This window comes from Balaenoptera borealis (genome assembly GCF_965194805.1).
Source record: "Balaenoptera borealis genome assembly, chromosome: 3".
Taxonomy (NCBI): domain Eukaryota; kingdom Metazoa; phylum Chordata; class Mammalia; order Artiodactyla; family Balaenopteridae; genus Balaenoptera; species Balaenoptera borealis.
Genome location: NC_138866.1, coordinates 86,865,199 through 86,879,535, shown reverse-complemented (window position 1 = coordinate 86,879,535; position 14,337 = coordinate 86,865,199). Strand labels below are relative to the sequence as shown.

The window sequence follows — 14,337 nt, the reverse complement described above, 5'->3', positions numbered from 1 at the left end:
CTGCCGGGAGTGCTGTCAACAGATAGCCCTCAGCTATCAGCCACCTTCAGAATTACCTCAGCTGAAAAGGGTTACCTTGTGAAGAGAATGCCCCCTTCCCATGGCAGCCAGTACTAGTCAAGAGAAAACACAGTTGTTAAGTTACTTCTCTACATCAAACCTATTTCCTACAGTTGTATAGCAAGAGGCAGTATGCTGTAAGGGGTAATGTGGGCTCTGGAGTAAGAATGTGTGAATTAAAAGTCTCTCTTTGCCTCTTAATAAGTTTGTAACATCAAGCCAGCTACTTAAACTCAGAACCTCAGTGTTCTTATTTCCAAAATGGCCTATTAGGTTAGTTAGTTAGTTAGGATAAAGTTTGGCTCCATATAAGGGGAAAAAATAACAAACAAGATAGGGTTTTCTCCTTTCTCACATAAAATAAATTGAGAAGCAGGCCATCCGGGACTGGTATGGCAGGCTCTTTCCAGCTCACTGCTCTGTCATCCCTACAGTATGGACCTCATCTTCACTTCCAGACATGACATTCTTGGTCCAGGAAGCAGGAAGGAGAAAGGGTATGCCCTTCTCCAACTACTAAGAAGACTTCTCCAAATGTACATTTCCACTTCTCATTGCTCTGAAGCTAGTCACACAGTCACCACCCTGAGACCAAGGAGGCAAGGAAATATATCTTACAGCAGCAATGTCCTCATTTGAAAATTAAGGTCTTTTAGTGAAGGAAAAGGGAAGAAAAAGTATAAGGAAGCAAAAACAAACTCTGTCACAAAGGGGGGTAATCATAATGCTTATCTCATATGGTTGTTGTGTGAATTAAATGAGTTAATACATGTGCAGTGCTTAGAACAGGCACTTAGCAAGTGTTCAATAAATGTGGCTACTACTGCTGCTGTTACTATAACAGTGGTTCTCAGTTTGTGGTGGGGGCATGAATGAATCTATATGTTCACTAACCTTTGTCTATATATTGAATAACTAATTTCTATAAAATCTCACTACTTTTTTAAAAAAAATTCTGAGATGCTATTGTGATGAATAAAATAAAAACTTACTTTAAATTACTAGTGACTTCATAACCTTTTCCATTATATATTTTCTTAATCAGTGGACACTGAAAGTATAATTACTGTCACATGAGTATCTGTACAGTTTCTGACATTAAAAAAGAAGTTCTTAGAGTCAAAATATTGGTAATTTCGGGACTAAAGGGCCATGGTTTTGGTAGGACTGCAACCCAGCATCTATCAGCCTTTCCAGCCTTATTTTTTTCCCTATATCTCATGCCCTAGCTCTAAGGATATCCTGTTTTTCAGGCTATCTTATGTCTCTGATGCTTTGTTTGACTATTCCATATTGGAAAGCTTCCCTAACTTTCTTTTTTCACTACCATTTATTCATTAATTTCTTCATTATTAATAACAATGTTACAAATATCTCAGATACCCATGTGATCACAATTATATTATTGCTATAATTGTTGATTGAGAAAATACTTAATTGAAAAGTTTATTATGAAGTGAGCAATGCTTGTTTTTTTTAATTGAAGTATAGTTGATTTACAGTATTGTGTTGGTTTAAGGTACACAGCAAAGTGATTCAATTATATCAATATATGTATTTCAGATTATATTACATTATAGGTTATTACAAGATATTGAATGTAATTCCCTGTGTTATACAGTAAATCCTTATTGCTTATTTATTTCGTGTATAGTAGTTTGTATCTATTAATCCCATGCTTCTAATTTGTCCCTCCTTTCCTCTCCACTTTGGTAACCATAAATTTGCTTTCTATAAGTCTTTATTTTATATATAGATTCATTTGTATTATTTTTTAGATTCCACATATAAATGATATCATATAGTGTTTGTCTTTCTCTGTCCGACTTCACTAAGTATAATATTCCCTAGGTCCATCCATGTTGCTGCACATGGCAATATGTCATTTTTTATGGCTGAGTAATATTCCATTGTATACATACACATATATACCACATCTTCTTAAGCCAATCATCTGTTGATGGGCACTTGGTTTGATTCCATGTCTTGGCTATTGTAAATAGTGCTGCTGTGAACATTGGGGTGTGCTTTTCTTTTCAAATTAGAGTTTTTATTTTTTCCAGATATATATCCAGGGGTGGGATTGCTGGATCATACAGTAGCTCTATTTTTAGTTTTTTAAGGAACTTCATACTATTTTCCATAGTGGCTGCACCAACTTACATTCCCACCAACAGTATACAAGTGTTCTCTTTCCCCACACCCTCTCCAGCACTTATTATTTGTAGACTTTTTGAGGATAGCCATTTTGACTGGTGTGAGGTCATACCTCATTGTGGTTTTGATTTGTATTTCTCTAATAATTAGCAAAGTTGAGCATCTTTTCATGTGCCTGTTGGCCATCTGTATGTCTTCTTTGGAAAAGTGTCTATTTAGATCTTCTGCCTATTTTTTGATTGGGTTGTTTGTTTTTTCAATATTGAGTTGTATGAGCCGTTTGTATATTTTGGATATTAACCTCTTGTCGGTTGCATCATTTGCAAATATTTTTTCCAATACTGTAGGTTGTCTTTTCATTTTGTTGATGGTTTCCTTTGCTGTACAAAAGCTTTAAATTTTGAATAGGCCCCATTTGTTATTTTTGCTTTTATTTATTTATTTATTTATTTATTTGCTCTGGGAGACTGATCTAAGAAAATATTTCTATGATTTGCATCAGAGAATGTTTTGCCTATGTTCTCTTCTAGGAGTTTTATGGTGTCATGTCTTATATTTTGGTCTTTAAACCATTTTGAGTTTATTTTTGTATATGGTCTGAAGAAGTGTTCTAATTTAATTGATTTACATTCAGCTATCCAGCTTTTCCAACACCACTTGTTGAAGAGATGGTCTTTTCTCCATTGTATATTCTTGCCTCCTTTGTCATAGATTAATTGACCATAGGTGCATAGGTCTATTTCTAGGCCTTCTATTCTGTTCCATTGATCCATATATCTGTTTTTTGTGCCAATACCACACTGTTTTGATTACTGCAGCTTTGTAGTATAGTCTAAAGTCTAGACGGGTTATCCCTCCAGCTTTCTTTTTCCTTAGGATTGCTTTGGCAATTCTGGGCCTTTTGTAGTTCCATATAAATTTTAGGATTGTTTGTTCCAGTTCTGTGAAAAATGTCATGGGTATTTTAATAGGGATTGCATTAAATCTGTAGGTTGCTTTGGGTAGTATGGCTTTTTTTTTTTTTTTTGGCTGCATTGGGTCTTCACTGCTGCACACGGGCTTTCTCTAGTTGTGGAGAGTGGGGGCTTCTTCGTTGCAGTGTGCATGCTTCTCATTGCAGTGGCTTCTCTTGCTGCAGAGCACAGGCTCTAGGCACATGGGCTTCAGTAGTTGCGGCATGTGGGCTCAGTAGTTGTGGCTTGCGGGCTGTAGAGTGCAGCCTCAGTAGTTGTGGTGCATGGGCTTAGTTGCTCCACGTCATGTGGGGTCTTCCCGGACCAGAGCCCGAACCTGTGTCCCCTGCATTGGCAAGCGGATTCTTAATCACTGCACCACCAGGGAAGTCCCAGTATGGCTATTTTAACAATATTAATTCTTCCTAATCCAAGAGCCTGGAATTAAATGAAATATTTAAAACTTCACTATTGTGTCCCTATGTTATTGGAATCCTACTTTGTTCAAGGCTTTATATCATAAAGTGTGCATTAATTAAAATTGACTAATTAATTAATTAAATATTATTTGAGTGCCTGCTGTGTACCAGATATTGTTGCAGGTAGGAGGAGTTGCAGAGCATACAGCAGAGACAGAAATGTCCTCCTGAATCTTTCAGTCTCTTCTTCCTTTACCAATACGCAACAAGGAAACTACTCAGTCTACCTCCTTTAAAACACCTCCTTTTGACACCTCCCATGCCTTGCTGCTCCCAAGTAGAAATGACCACTATCTTATTGTGCCTCCACGATGTTCTTTAGATTTCTACCATAGCAGTTTATTTTTCTGTGACATATGTGCCTCCTACTAGACTTTTAGTAGGTGTTTTTCTGAAGGACCATATTAACTGATAGTATGGAGTAGGCTGTGATTTTGTTTTGACCTCACATCATTAGGCTTTCTTCCCCTTCTCCAATGACTGCTCACTTCTTTCTTCCCAGTTTCTTTGGATTTGTCTAAAACACTTTCTGAATACTCTCTTAACCATTTCACCTTTTAAAAAAATGTTCTGGAATTATGGAATTTTAGAATAGGAAGAGATTTTAGAGACTGCCTGGTTTAAAACTTCCAGTTTATAAGTGAAGATGAAAATCCAGAGAAATAGTGTGACTTGCTCAAAATCATTCTAATGGTTAAAGACCAACCTCGGTTTAGAATCCAAGCTTTCTTCAAGATCTAGTATAAATCTTCTCTCTCTCTCGCTCTGAGATCTTCAAGTTCCAGCTCAGCTCATGTCTTTCTCTTCTGAATTATGCACTAATTGTCCACAAACTGCATCACTTTGGCAATAATCATTTAACCTTACATTGTTACTCTACTCTTTCACATTGGTGTATCTTGCCTGGCCAGTTAGCTATGAACTCCAAAATGCACACATTGTGTCACTTTTATTTTCTCTCTTCTTAGCAGGTAGCACAGTAGATAGTAGACACATAGTAGGAATTCAGTAAATATTTTTACTAATCAATCACTACTTCTCACATACCTTTCCAAAATATAGTGGGTCTTGTTCCTTAACATTTCACTTCTATTTCCTTTGTAAGTTTTAAAAACCAGACTTAGATTCTCGGTAACCAATGAAAAGACGGTCATGCCTCTGCACAGCCTGCTGCAATGTATTTTTTTCTGGACTTGGCAGAAAACCCAAGGTTTCTGCCCTATTTTTTTTGTTTGTTTGTTTGTACTGCATTTCATCTAATCGTCTAGCTCTTGGTGGCTTTCTCTGCTAGACATTGTTCTGTAATGACCCAATTAAATATGGCCCCATTTAATGTAGTGGAACTTTATGTGGGGCTAATTTCAAGTGATCATCCTGTAATTTTCCAAACCTTTATTTGTTAATTTTGGTTCCCTGAAACAGTGTACTTGCTGCTGATGCTAGTATGGTACCACAATAAATCCTCTTGCACTGATGTTCAGGCAGAAGACACAGCTGTGAGGAGAGCTAGTCATGTGTCATATAGTGCCCTTTAAGGGATCCTTGTTTATCCATTGTCTGAGCTTTAAGTAGAAGCTAAAAGCTTTTTTTTTAACCTACATAATTTTTCACTGAATATGTTAGTTTCAGCATGTTGTTTGTGTTGTTTTCAGCAGTGCAGTCCCCTGATCTATATCAAGTAAACATGATGATGGATTGAACTCACTTCGCTCTTCCTGTCCAGGTACTATTTTGATTTGTCAGTATCTTGGAGAGGTAGCACATGACATCCCAAGACAGAACAGAAGCCAGTGTTTGCAAAAAAACACATTTTTCAGCAGAGTAGTATAGTAACTTTGAAATACTAATATGTTTTGAAATATGTCTGTGAACACTTTCTTATTAACATTATATCAGTGTACACAATGTTCTTTCTTTTGACATCTGGGCATTATTAGGGTTATTTAAAATCTATATTAAAAATCATTGATATTTTAAAGAATATCTGTTCATTTCCATAGCCAAGTAACTTATGTCAAATGATATGTGATTAGATGACGCCCTGTGTACCCTGTGCTATTTCATGCCTTCGTGCCTTGAACGCACACCCTTCTCATTCTCTTCCCTTGAAAGCACTCCCTTCTCATTCTCTAAGCCTTTTGTGATCCTGTTTGAATGTCTCTTCCCCAACGATTTCTTCCTTGCGTCCTGCTACACCTAACTTACATGATATTACACTTATTATACCTGTATTACAGCTATTAGTTTACATATTTATCATCTTGTTAGACTGTGAGATCCTTAAAGATGAGAATTTTGTCCCATTTATCTTTCCATCATCTAGTGCTGTGTCTCACATATATTATGTTTAACGAATGAATGAAAAAGATTTATTCCCTCTGGATGTAGTTGGCTCATCCTTAGTCACTCTACCACATATAAGGAGAATCCTAAAAGTCTAAATTTTTCTTGTTTTTTTTAAAGAATGGAAATAATTTAATATTTTCTCTTCATAGAAATGAAAAAAATTTAATAGTTTACCTTCATGTTTCTGAAACTAATGCATGCTCAAAACAACAACAAATCAGATAATCAGAAAGGAAAAACAAAAAGTGAAAATTGCCCACAATTCCACCCATCCAAATATAACCACTACTAACATTTTAGTATAGATCTTTCCTGATTTTTTTCTGTCTACATACATACACACACAAAATATTAAACAAAATTTTTGTGACCTGCTTTTTCACTTAAAAATACCTTGGAAGCAACTTTCCATGTTAATCAAATTAGCACTACATATTCACTTTTTTTTTTTTTAGGTCTTGTCTTTTTAAGCAAATGAATACTTTTATTAACATGGTAAATTTTTTTTTAAACACACGGTAGAGTTTTGACCTCAAATACTTCTCAGGTCTGCTACTGAAATGAACTTACAGCTAGACAATTTATGAATCTTGAAGATACCTCGTCCCTGTTCAGTTTAGGGTCCAAAACAGACAGCCCTTGCTTTTCTTCCCCAGACCCTCAAGGGCCTTTGCAAATATCTCTTTCATTTTATGTCCGAATCCCCTGAAATGCATCAGGGTATTACATCGATTACACAGAATACCAAGATCTATCTTGTCTCCTATTCTAGGTTCCATGTCACATAAAGCTAAGTTAGGTTGTCCAAACAATATGACCAGACAGGTTACATCAGTGTGCCGCATAAAACTTAAAATTTGAACAAAATACATCTCTCCTCCTTTGTTCTCACAGAGAAATTAAAGTCCCCAAATACAATACCATCCTGCAGCCCTTCTTCTGATTCATCAGTCCTAGCCAGATCAGCCCCATTCACATTCCCAGTTGAAGTCTAATCCCTTCTTCAGCTTCTTTAGCAATCGCTTCATGGAGTCGTCTTCTAGAAATAATGCAGCTCCTTCAGCACCTTCAGAGCTGGAGAACTCCACCTCTGAGTCTTATCTGTTACACACAGACTCAAAGTTCCAGGGAGCTATCAGGTCACACAAGAAGAGCAAAGCACCTCAAAAACTTAGGAATAACGAAAGCCCAGGAACAAATGTGACTGCTGCAAGAGCTTACAATCTAGGCCCTAAGTCTTGTGAGAGCATTTTCCAAATAAAAGTTACCTCCCCAAAGAAAACAGTCAAAACTCACATTGAGGTCATTAACCACAGACCATAGAAACGTGGTGTAAGTGAGGACAGAGCGTAGACAGAGAAAAAAAGAGAAAACAAAAGGCTCTCTGGTTTCAGCTTCTCCAGGGTGTCAGCCAATCTCCATCAGTTGACCAGAATCCATTGGCTGTAAACCGCTGACCCTTCTTCAGGATGACTCACTCTTCTCTATCCCCCAGAGCAGCTCCAGCAGCATCTCTGCTATCTTCGCGATCTCCTTGGCCTTCTCCTCCGCCTTCTTGCACCATTTGGTCCCTCTGCCCTCGACTCCATTGTCCACATTCTGCAGATGGTTGAGCGCGCTCTCCTCTGAGGCCTCCACCTGCGTCTTGATCTGGACGAGCATACTGTCCATCTCCCACAGCTTGCTCCCGTTCTGCAGGTAGGCTCTCCCATGCTCGCAGGTGAGCGCCGCAATGTCCTCGCGCATCTCGTTGATGACTGGGAGCAGGAACTGCTCAAAGTCCTCCTCGGGCTCCATCACCTCCACCTCCTCCGGCTCTGCCAGCTCCGCGATGTCCAAGGACCGCATCTTCCCCCGCCGTTCCGGAACCGCAGGATGCAAGTCGGGCGCAAAGAAGCAGAGGACCTACATATTCACTTTTGGTAAATGCATAGAAAGATATATTTTATTTTCTTTAACCAATCCCTATAGATGGACACCAGGTTTTTTAGGTAGATTCTTATGGTTGCATGGAACAAATACCACTCTTCCAAGACATTTTAAAAATATAAATAAGAACCTTTTCTCAAGGAAAAGGAGGGTGTATTATAAGGATGTATATAGATTGGAAGTAGAACCAGAAGTTCATCTATCAGGAATAGAGCTCTAGGAACCACCTTCTCTTTCTGGTGCCTCTATCTTTCTTTTCCCCATAATTCCCTAATAGTCCCTTCTTCCTCAGAGTGTTTGCTTCCTCTAAACTTCCACTGGCACGTAGTTATGGCTTGGCTCACTCCAGACTCTTAATGTATGCCATTTCTTCAGCTTCTGTTCCTGCTTCTCAATCTGTAGAAGTTCAAATATTTTCATCCCACACCCAAAGGATGGTCTTGTACACTCACTCCACTTTGGATCCCCTGGTGTAGAGACTAGAAAAAGAAGTGTCAAGAGATGAAGATGAAGAGATAAGTGAGGGCCAGATTATGGAGAAGTTCATATTAAGGCATCTGGATTTTTACCTAAGAGTAATAAGAAGCCATGAAAAAGTTTTAAGAGAGAATGATGCAATCAGATTTATGATTTAGAAGGACTTTTCCAGCCAAGTGTGATTGTGCCTCAAGTATATAGACGGTATATAGAGGGCCAGTTAGGAGACTGTTGCAATAATTCAGGTGAGAAATGATAGAGTCAGGGAAACAGTTTTTAATTTCGGCAACTGGATCACTCCTGGGCCATTCACTGAAATAGGGAACCCTGGAGAAATGGTCAGAAGTTTCTTTGTAAATTAACTTATAGCCATTTTTATAGCTGCAGAAATTTTTTCAGCTATAGAGAAAAACTGCACATCGCTTCACTACCTCCTTGAAGATCTCCACCTGACAACCTCAGATCTTTCTATTTTCTCAAATCTATGCAAGAGCTGTATGGGGATGTAGTTGTCTTCAGTTTTAAGCTGTGAATCTCACTTTCACTCCTCTGGCTTTATCCTCTATCATAATGAAATCAATTTTCTTGACTGAATACCATGTCATACCTTTCACCTCTTCCTGCCAGTGTGTAAGAGATACATAAGAAAAAGTACTAAAATTTTCTTCTGATAATGAACTCATAAAGTGTGGTCATCCCTGTGCCCCCTTATTTCTTCTTCTTCTTCTTTTTTTTTCACTCTCTGGGAGGTTGTTTTGGAGGAAACATCTGTCCAGGCTGTTCTTCACTTCTAGGAAATATTAGGGATGGCTGACTGAGGCTTTGAGAAATGAATTCCACAGGAAAAGGAAACAAGGTTTCTGGTTTAGTCAGCTAGCTTAGTTAACAAGACAAAAAGCTCCCTTAGTCCAGGAGGGGAATAGTAGGTAGCACCTGGAAAGTTTCATTATTCCTGGTGCTCCTCACATCTGCCTTTTATTCCCCAAGCAGGACCTATACGAGCAAGACTGATGGCCGGTTCTCCATCATGCTTGCAGCAGGAGACCTCTCTCCACTGCCTTTCTTCCTTTTCCTCTTCCACTGAGGGGTAATTTTTGAATGGGAGCAAATTAAGTCTAAGAATTTACTAACTTGAAACACTGCTTGTTAGAATAAATGTTTTATTGCTTCTCTGCCCTTGGGGTAAGATCAAGAGTAGAATATAAGTCTTAGCTATAGTATTATTTACATATAACTTTGGCTAAAGTAGCAAGACCTGACCCATCTCACCTAAATCCATTGAATTATTCCTTCAAATCGTTATCCAAGGATTAACAAGTATTTACCTCTTGCTTAGAACTTCTTTAAAGATTGTTTATATGTCCTAGATTAGAGTTTTCTTAATGGATACATAGAAACACCAATTCCATGGGAATGCTCAAAAAGTAGTTGGGGTTGGGGAGCATGGGTCCATGGGGCAAATCATTTTGGTAAGCGCTTCATTCTCAACCTTCCTCTTGAAGATTCACAAATTACATCAAGATATTAAAGTCCTGAGAAGTTTTATAGTAAAGAAACCTATTAACTTTTTAAACAGTTTCATTGAGATACAATTTACTTACCATAAAGTTCACCCATTTAAAATGTATAATTCAGTGATTTTGGTGTATTTTCAGAGTTTTGCAACCATCACCACTAATTTCAGATCATTTTCATTATCTCAAAAGAAACGCATAAGATGTCACTCCCCATCCTCCTGCCCCACAAGGTCTAGGGTTATTTTCTTTTTCTACAGGTTTGCCTTTTCTGGGCATTTCATATAGATGGACTCATACAGTATGTGGTCCTTTGTGACTGTCTTCTTTCACTTAGCCTAAGGTTCACTTAGCTGTCTTCTTTTTTTTTATTTTTTTGGCTGTGTTGGGTCTTCGTTGCTGCATGTGGGCTTTATCTAGTTGCAGCGAGTGGGGGCTACACACTGTTGTGGTGTGTGGGCTTCTCATTGCGGTGGCTTCTCTTGTTGCAGAACATGGGCTCTAGGCACGCGGGCTTCGGTAGTTGCGATGTGTGGGCTCAGTAGTTGTGGCTTGCGGACTCTAGAGCGCAGACTCAGTAGTTGTGGTGCATGGGCTTAGTTTGTCCGCGACATGTGGGATCTTCCCAGACCAGGGCTCAAACCTGTGTCCCCTGCATTGGCAGGCGGATTCTTAACCACTGTGCCACCTGGGAAGTCCTAGCTGTCTTCTTTCTTAGCTGTCTTCTTAACATAAGGTTTGAGGTTCATACATGTTTGTAGCCTGCATCAGTACTTCATTATTTTTTATTTATTATTTACAAATAATGCTGCTATAAACATTCATGTACAAGGAAACCTATTAACTTTGCATGTGTTGAATAACAAGATGAGACTGTAGCCATATGCCTGTGAGTATTTAGACATCATAAACTGTCATTTGATGAGCTAAGCTGTCACTGGGAAAATATTGTATTAGCTTAGGCTTAGGTTGTTCTTCTTCCACAAAATAATGTATATAAATTATATCAAAGGGAAGGAAAGAATATATCAGATGAACTATAATGTTACAAAAATGTTTGCATGCTTACCACTTTATAATATTTCTAGTAGAGAAGAGAGGAAACCTATCTTTTAGTGCTCCAAATGAGAAGGAAGAAGTAGTGGTTGGATGTCTTCACTGTCAATCTTGATTAAAAGAGAAGAAGGCAGGTCACCCGGGAGGCTGCAGTAACCAGGTCATGTCTTAAGGAAAACGTGGGGTCAATCTCTAGCTCTGCTTTCCAGGAGAAAGATCACCAGGAGCAGGTGGCTAAAAAAACCAGTGTGGGTAATATCCAGTTATTACTTAATGCTCTCTTGAGTAAAAAAAAAAAATCAGGGAGCTATGTTTAAAAATCATTTTAACTGATGCCTGCCTCTTCGAGAACTGACATTTTCACTTACTGAACCTACTAATTAATTTGGGTCTTGGTTTAAAAATCCTCCTCTTTTTTTTGCCATATCAATCGCCAACTTCCTTGGAATTAATGTCCCATGGAGCATACCTTAGGAAATGCTGCTCTAGTTACCTCTGTTTTTAACATCATTCCATGAGCTAATCACTTCTCTTTGGGTCAAAAGCTGTGATCTTTTCCCAACAACAATCATTTGAGTCTTCATAAAACATCAAATACAGAACCTAACAACCTGGCCATTTCCCTATATTTGTGTCCTAGGACAGTTCAGTTAATTTCTAATGTATACCTACCTAGGGTCAAAATGATTTATGCTCTTTAAATGAGTAGTCAAAGTCCTGAAATTTAAAAACTGATCTAACAGATCACTCTTAAAGGAAATGTGGATGAACTGAACTGACAGTGTACACAGTGGCCAAAGTAGAGCTATAAACTCCAGAGGTTAGATTACTTTAAATCATATCTTTTCTAAAAGAGAACAGGGATATAAATTCTAAAAGCAGGTCATATAATACTATTGAAAGCTGATTATAATGCATATTCTTTTTTTTTATTTTTTTTATTTTTAAAAATTTTTTTATTTTTTAAATTTTTGGCTGTGTTTGGGTCTTCGTTTCTGTGCGTGGGCTTCCTCTAGTTGTGGCAAGCGGGGGCCACTCTTCATCGCGGTGTGCGGGCCTCTCACTATCGCGGCCTCTCTTGTTTCAGAGCACAGGCTCCAGACGCGCAGGCTCAGTAGTTGTGGCTCACGGGCCTAGTTGCTCCGCGGCATGTGGAATCTTCCCAGACTAGGGCTCGAACCTGTGTCCCCTGCATTGGCAGGCAGATTCTCAACCACTGTGCCACCAGGGAAGCCCCCGCATATTCTTTACTATAGCAAATTTACCTTTCTAATTATGTTTCATTTACAACACTGCTAAATTTTTCTAATAAGCCAATTGTTCTCATCTTTTTCATTGTTGTTGTTCTTCGGCACACGTGAAGGATGATGATCACTGATGTGACAGTCTTCTAGGGTTATCTGCAATTGCCAGACAAGCTGCAATTCTATCCCTTTATTTCCAATTCATGAAAACATATTAGAATGCAATGAGGTTATAAAAGGAACTACTACTTACTTTTTCTGGTAGTGAGCTCAGCTGGGTTTAACCAAGCTAGTAGTCTTCTTTGAAAAAAGATCTCAAACAAGTCAAAATCAGAGCCAGACATATTTCCAGTAAATTAAGGATGAGATGAGATGGGAGTAATCAAGGTGCAATAGAAGCCAGATTTCAAGGAGAGATTGCCTCTTAGAAAGAACTCATCCCAAAGGAAGAAGTCATTAAACACTGCCTTTCTCAGTTTAGACCTCTTGCCTTTTGGACTGACCTTTTAAATATTATACTGATAAACCACTGATAAACCTTGTACTACAGGAAGGGTTATTAAATGACCATTACCACAGAATCAGAGAGCAGAACAGTGAGGACATCACCACACGGAAATGTTCACAGCTCATCCTTATTTGGTTTCTACACTTTATCTGCCCAAGCCTTGCTGTTTTCCGTTAGGTTTCAAAACTTTCCCAATCTTGCTGCTACCACGCGTCTCCATTGCTGAGAGTGAGAGACATTGAGTCCCATATTGATTCTGAAAGAGCAAGGATTCTTAAAAGTGACCCTAATGACATTTTGGGATAGTTAAGTCTGTGTGTGGGGCTGTCCTGTGCACTGTGGGATGTTTAGCAGTATCCCTAGCCTGTACCTGCTAGATGTCAATAGCATCTCCTCAGTTGTGACAACCAAAAATGTCTCCAGACATTGCCAAATATCCCCTGAGGGGGGGAAGATGTCCCCCAATTTGAGAACCACTGTGATAGAGGCGTGAAATGTCCTTTACCTTTTAATTCGGCTGAGAGAAAGAGAAAATGTAATTAAAATAATATTTTCTAAGGAAATTCTGGGGGAGAAAGCAAAACACAAAAGCATAGCGTTAATAAATAGCTGTGAAGGTTATTCAACATTGATAATGTATATCATGCCACTGAATTGTTCACTTAAAAATGGTTTAAAAGGTGAACTTCATGTTATGCATATTTTACTACAATTTTTTAAAAAAGCATAGCATTGGTCAAGTATAGAGATTTCTGAATCTAATTGAACTAAACTTTAATGACAGATGAGCATTATAGTATAGTTTGTCACGTACCTAGACTGAGGTTCTTTCCCTTGCCTTAGCGTTGTCTGAGGAACTCTATCTGAAAGCCCATTTCTTAGGAAGCAAATATTTTAATATCTGTTTTGTGCCAGGTATCTGAGGCAGATCTCCTAGCATCAGATTAGGACATTAGGCTGCTGATTAGCTTATGGTTCACCATCTGAAAGGACTATTATAATAGAAGGGATCTTGGAGATCATCTTGTTTTACAGGTAAATAAAGTTGAGGTCAAAACAGGTTCAGTGACTTAAGCAGGATCACGGAGCTCCTTGAAGGACATGCTCCTTGGAGGATCAGGACCGAGATATCCTGCTTAGAGTTCAGTATTCATGTTGCCAAATCACTCTAAAGCCTGTCCATAGAGATATAATTTTATCAGAGACTGCCAGTGCCTTTTGTGAATTATAGTCATTTTTATAAAGGGGGAAAGTGTCTAATGGGAAGAAAATGAATGCAGATTAACTGGAGTGAAATCATCTAAATATGTCATTGAGAAGTGACTGAGGAGCAACAGCTTCTGTTCTGAGGAAATAAGATATACTAGTTCTACACAGTGAGATGGATATACATTTGCAGTGTTTTAAAAGATTTTGAAGACTCACTTTCAAAAAACCCTATTTCAACCATGCAGTTTAATTTCTGTTCTCTGGGCTTTCGCAGCAGTGTTTCCTGGCTTTGTTCTCACTGCATCCTGACCTGGAGGTGCCTCCCCCTCTTCAACACCTGCGGACACCTTCTCTTTACTTAAAACACAGATCAAATGTGAAACCTTCCCTGAACTTCAATTTCCC

The 14,337-nt window shown here is 38.5% G+C and overlaps 1 protein-coding gene and 1 pseudogene across 2 annotated transcripts in view; one reads left to right on the top strand and one right to left on the bottom strand.

Moving 5' to 3' along the window:
- Positions 1–2,167: 2,167 nt before the first annotated feature.
- Positions 2,168–7,843, bottom strand: LOC309627150 (MORF4 family-associated protein 1 pseudogene; annotated as a pseudogene). Its single transcript has one exon. The product of its transcript is annotated as an MORF4 family-associated protein 1 pseudogene (transcript).
- The window catches only part of FRMD5 (FERM domain containing 5), a 410,262-nt gene continuing 403,767 nt past the window's right edge, over positions 7,843–14,337 (top strand). Inside the window, exon 1 of the mRNA XM_082388788.1 lies at positions 7,843–7,917. The gene's annotated coding sequence lies outside the window, so the exon portion shown is untranslated. The remainder of the gene's footprint in view (positions 7,918–14,337) is intronic.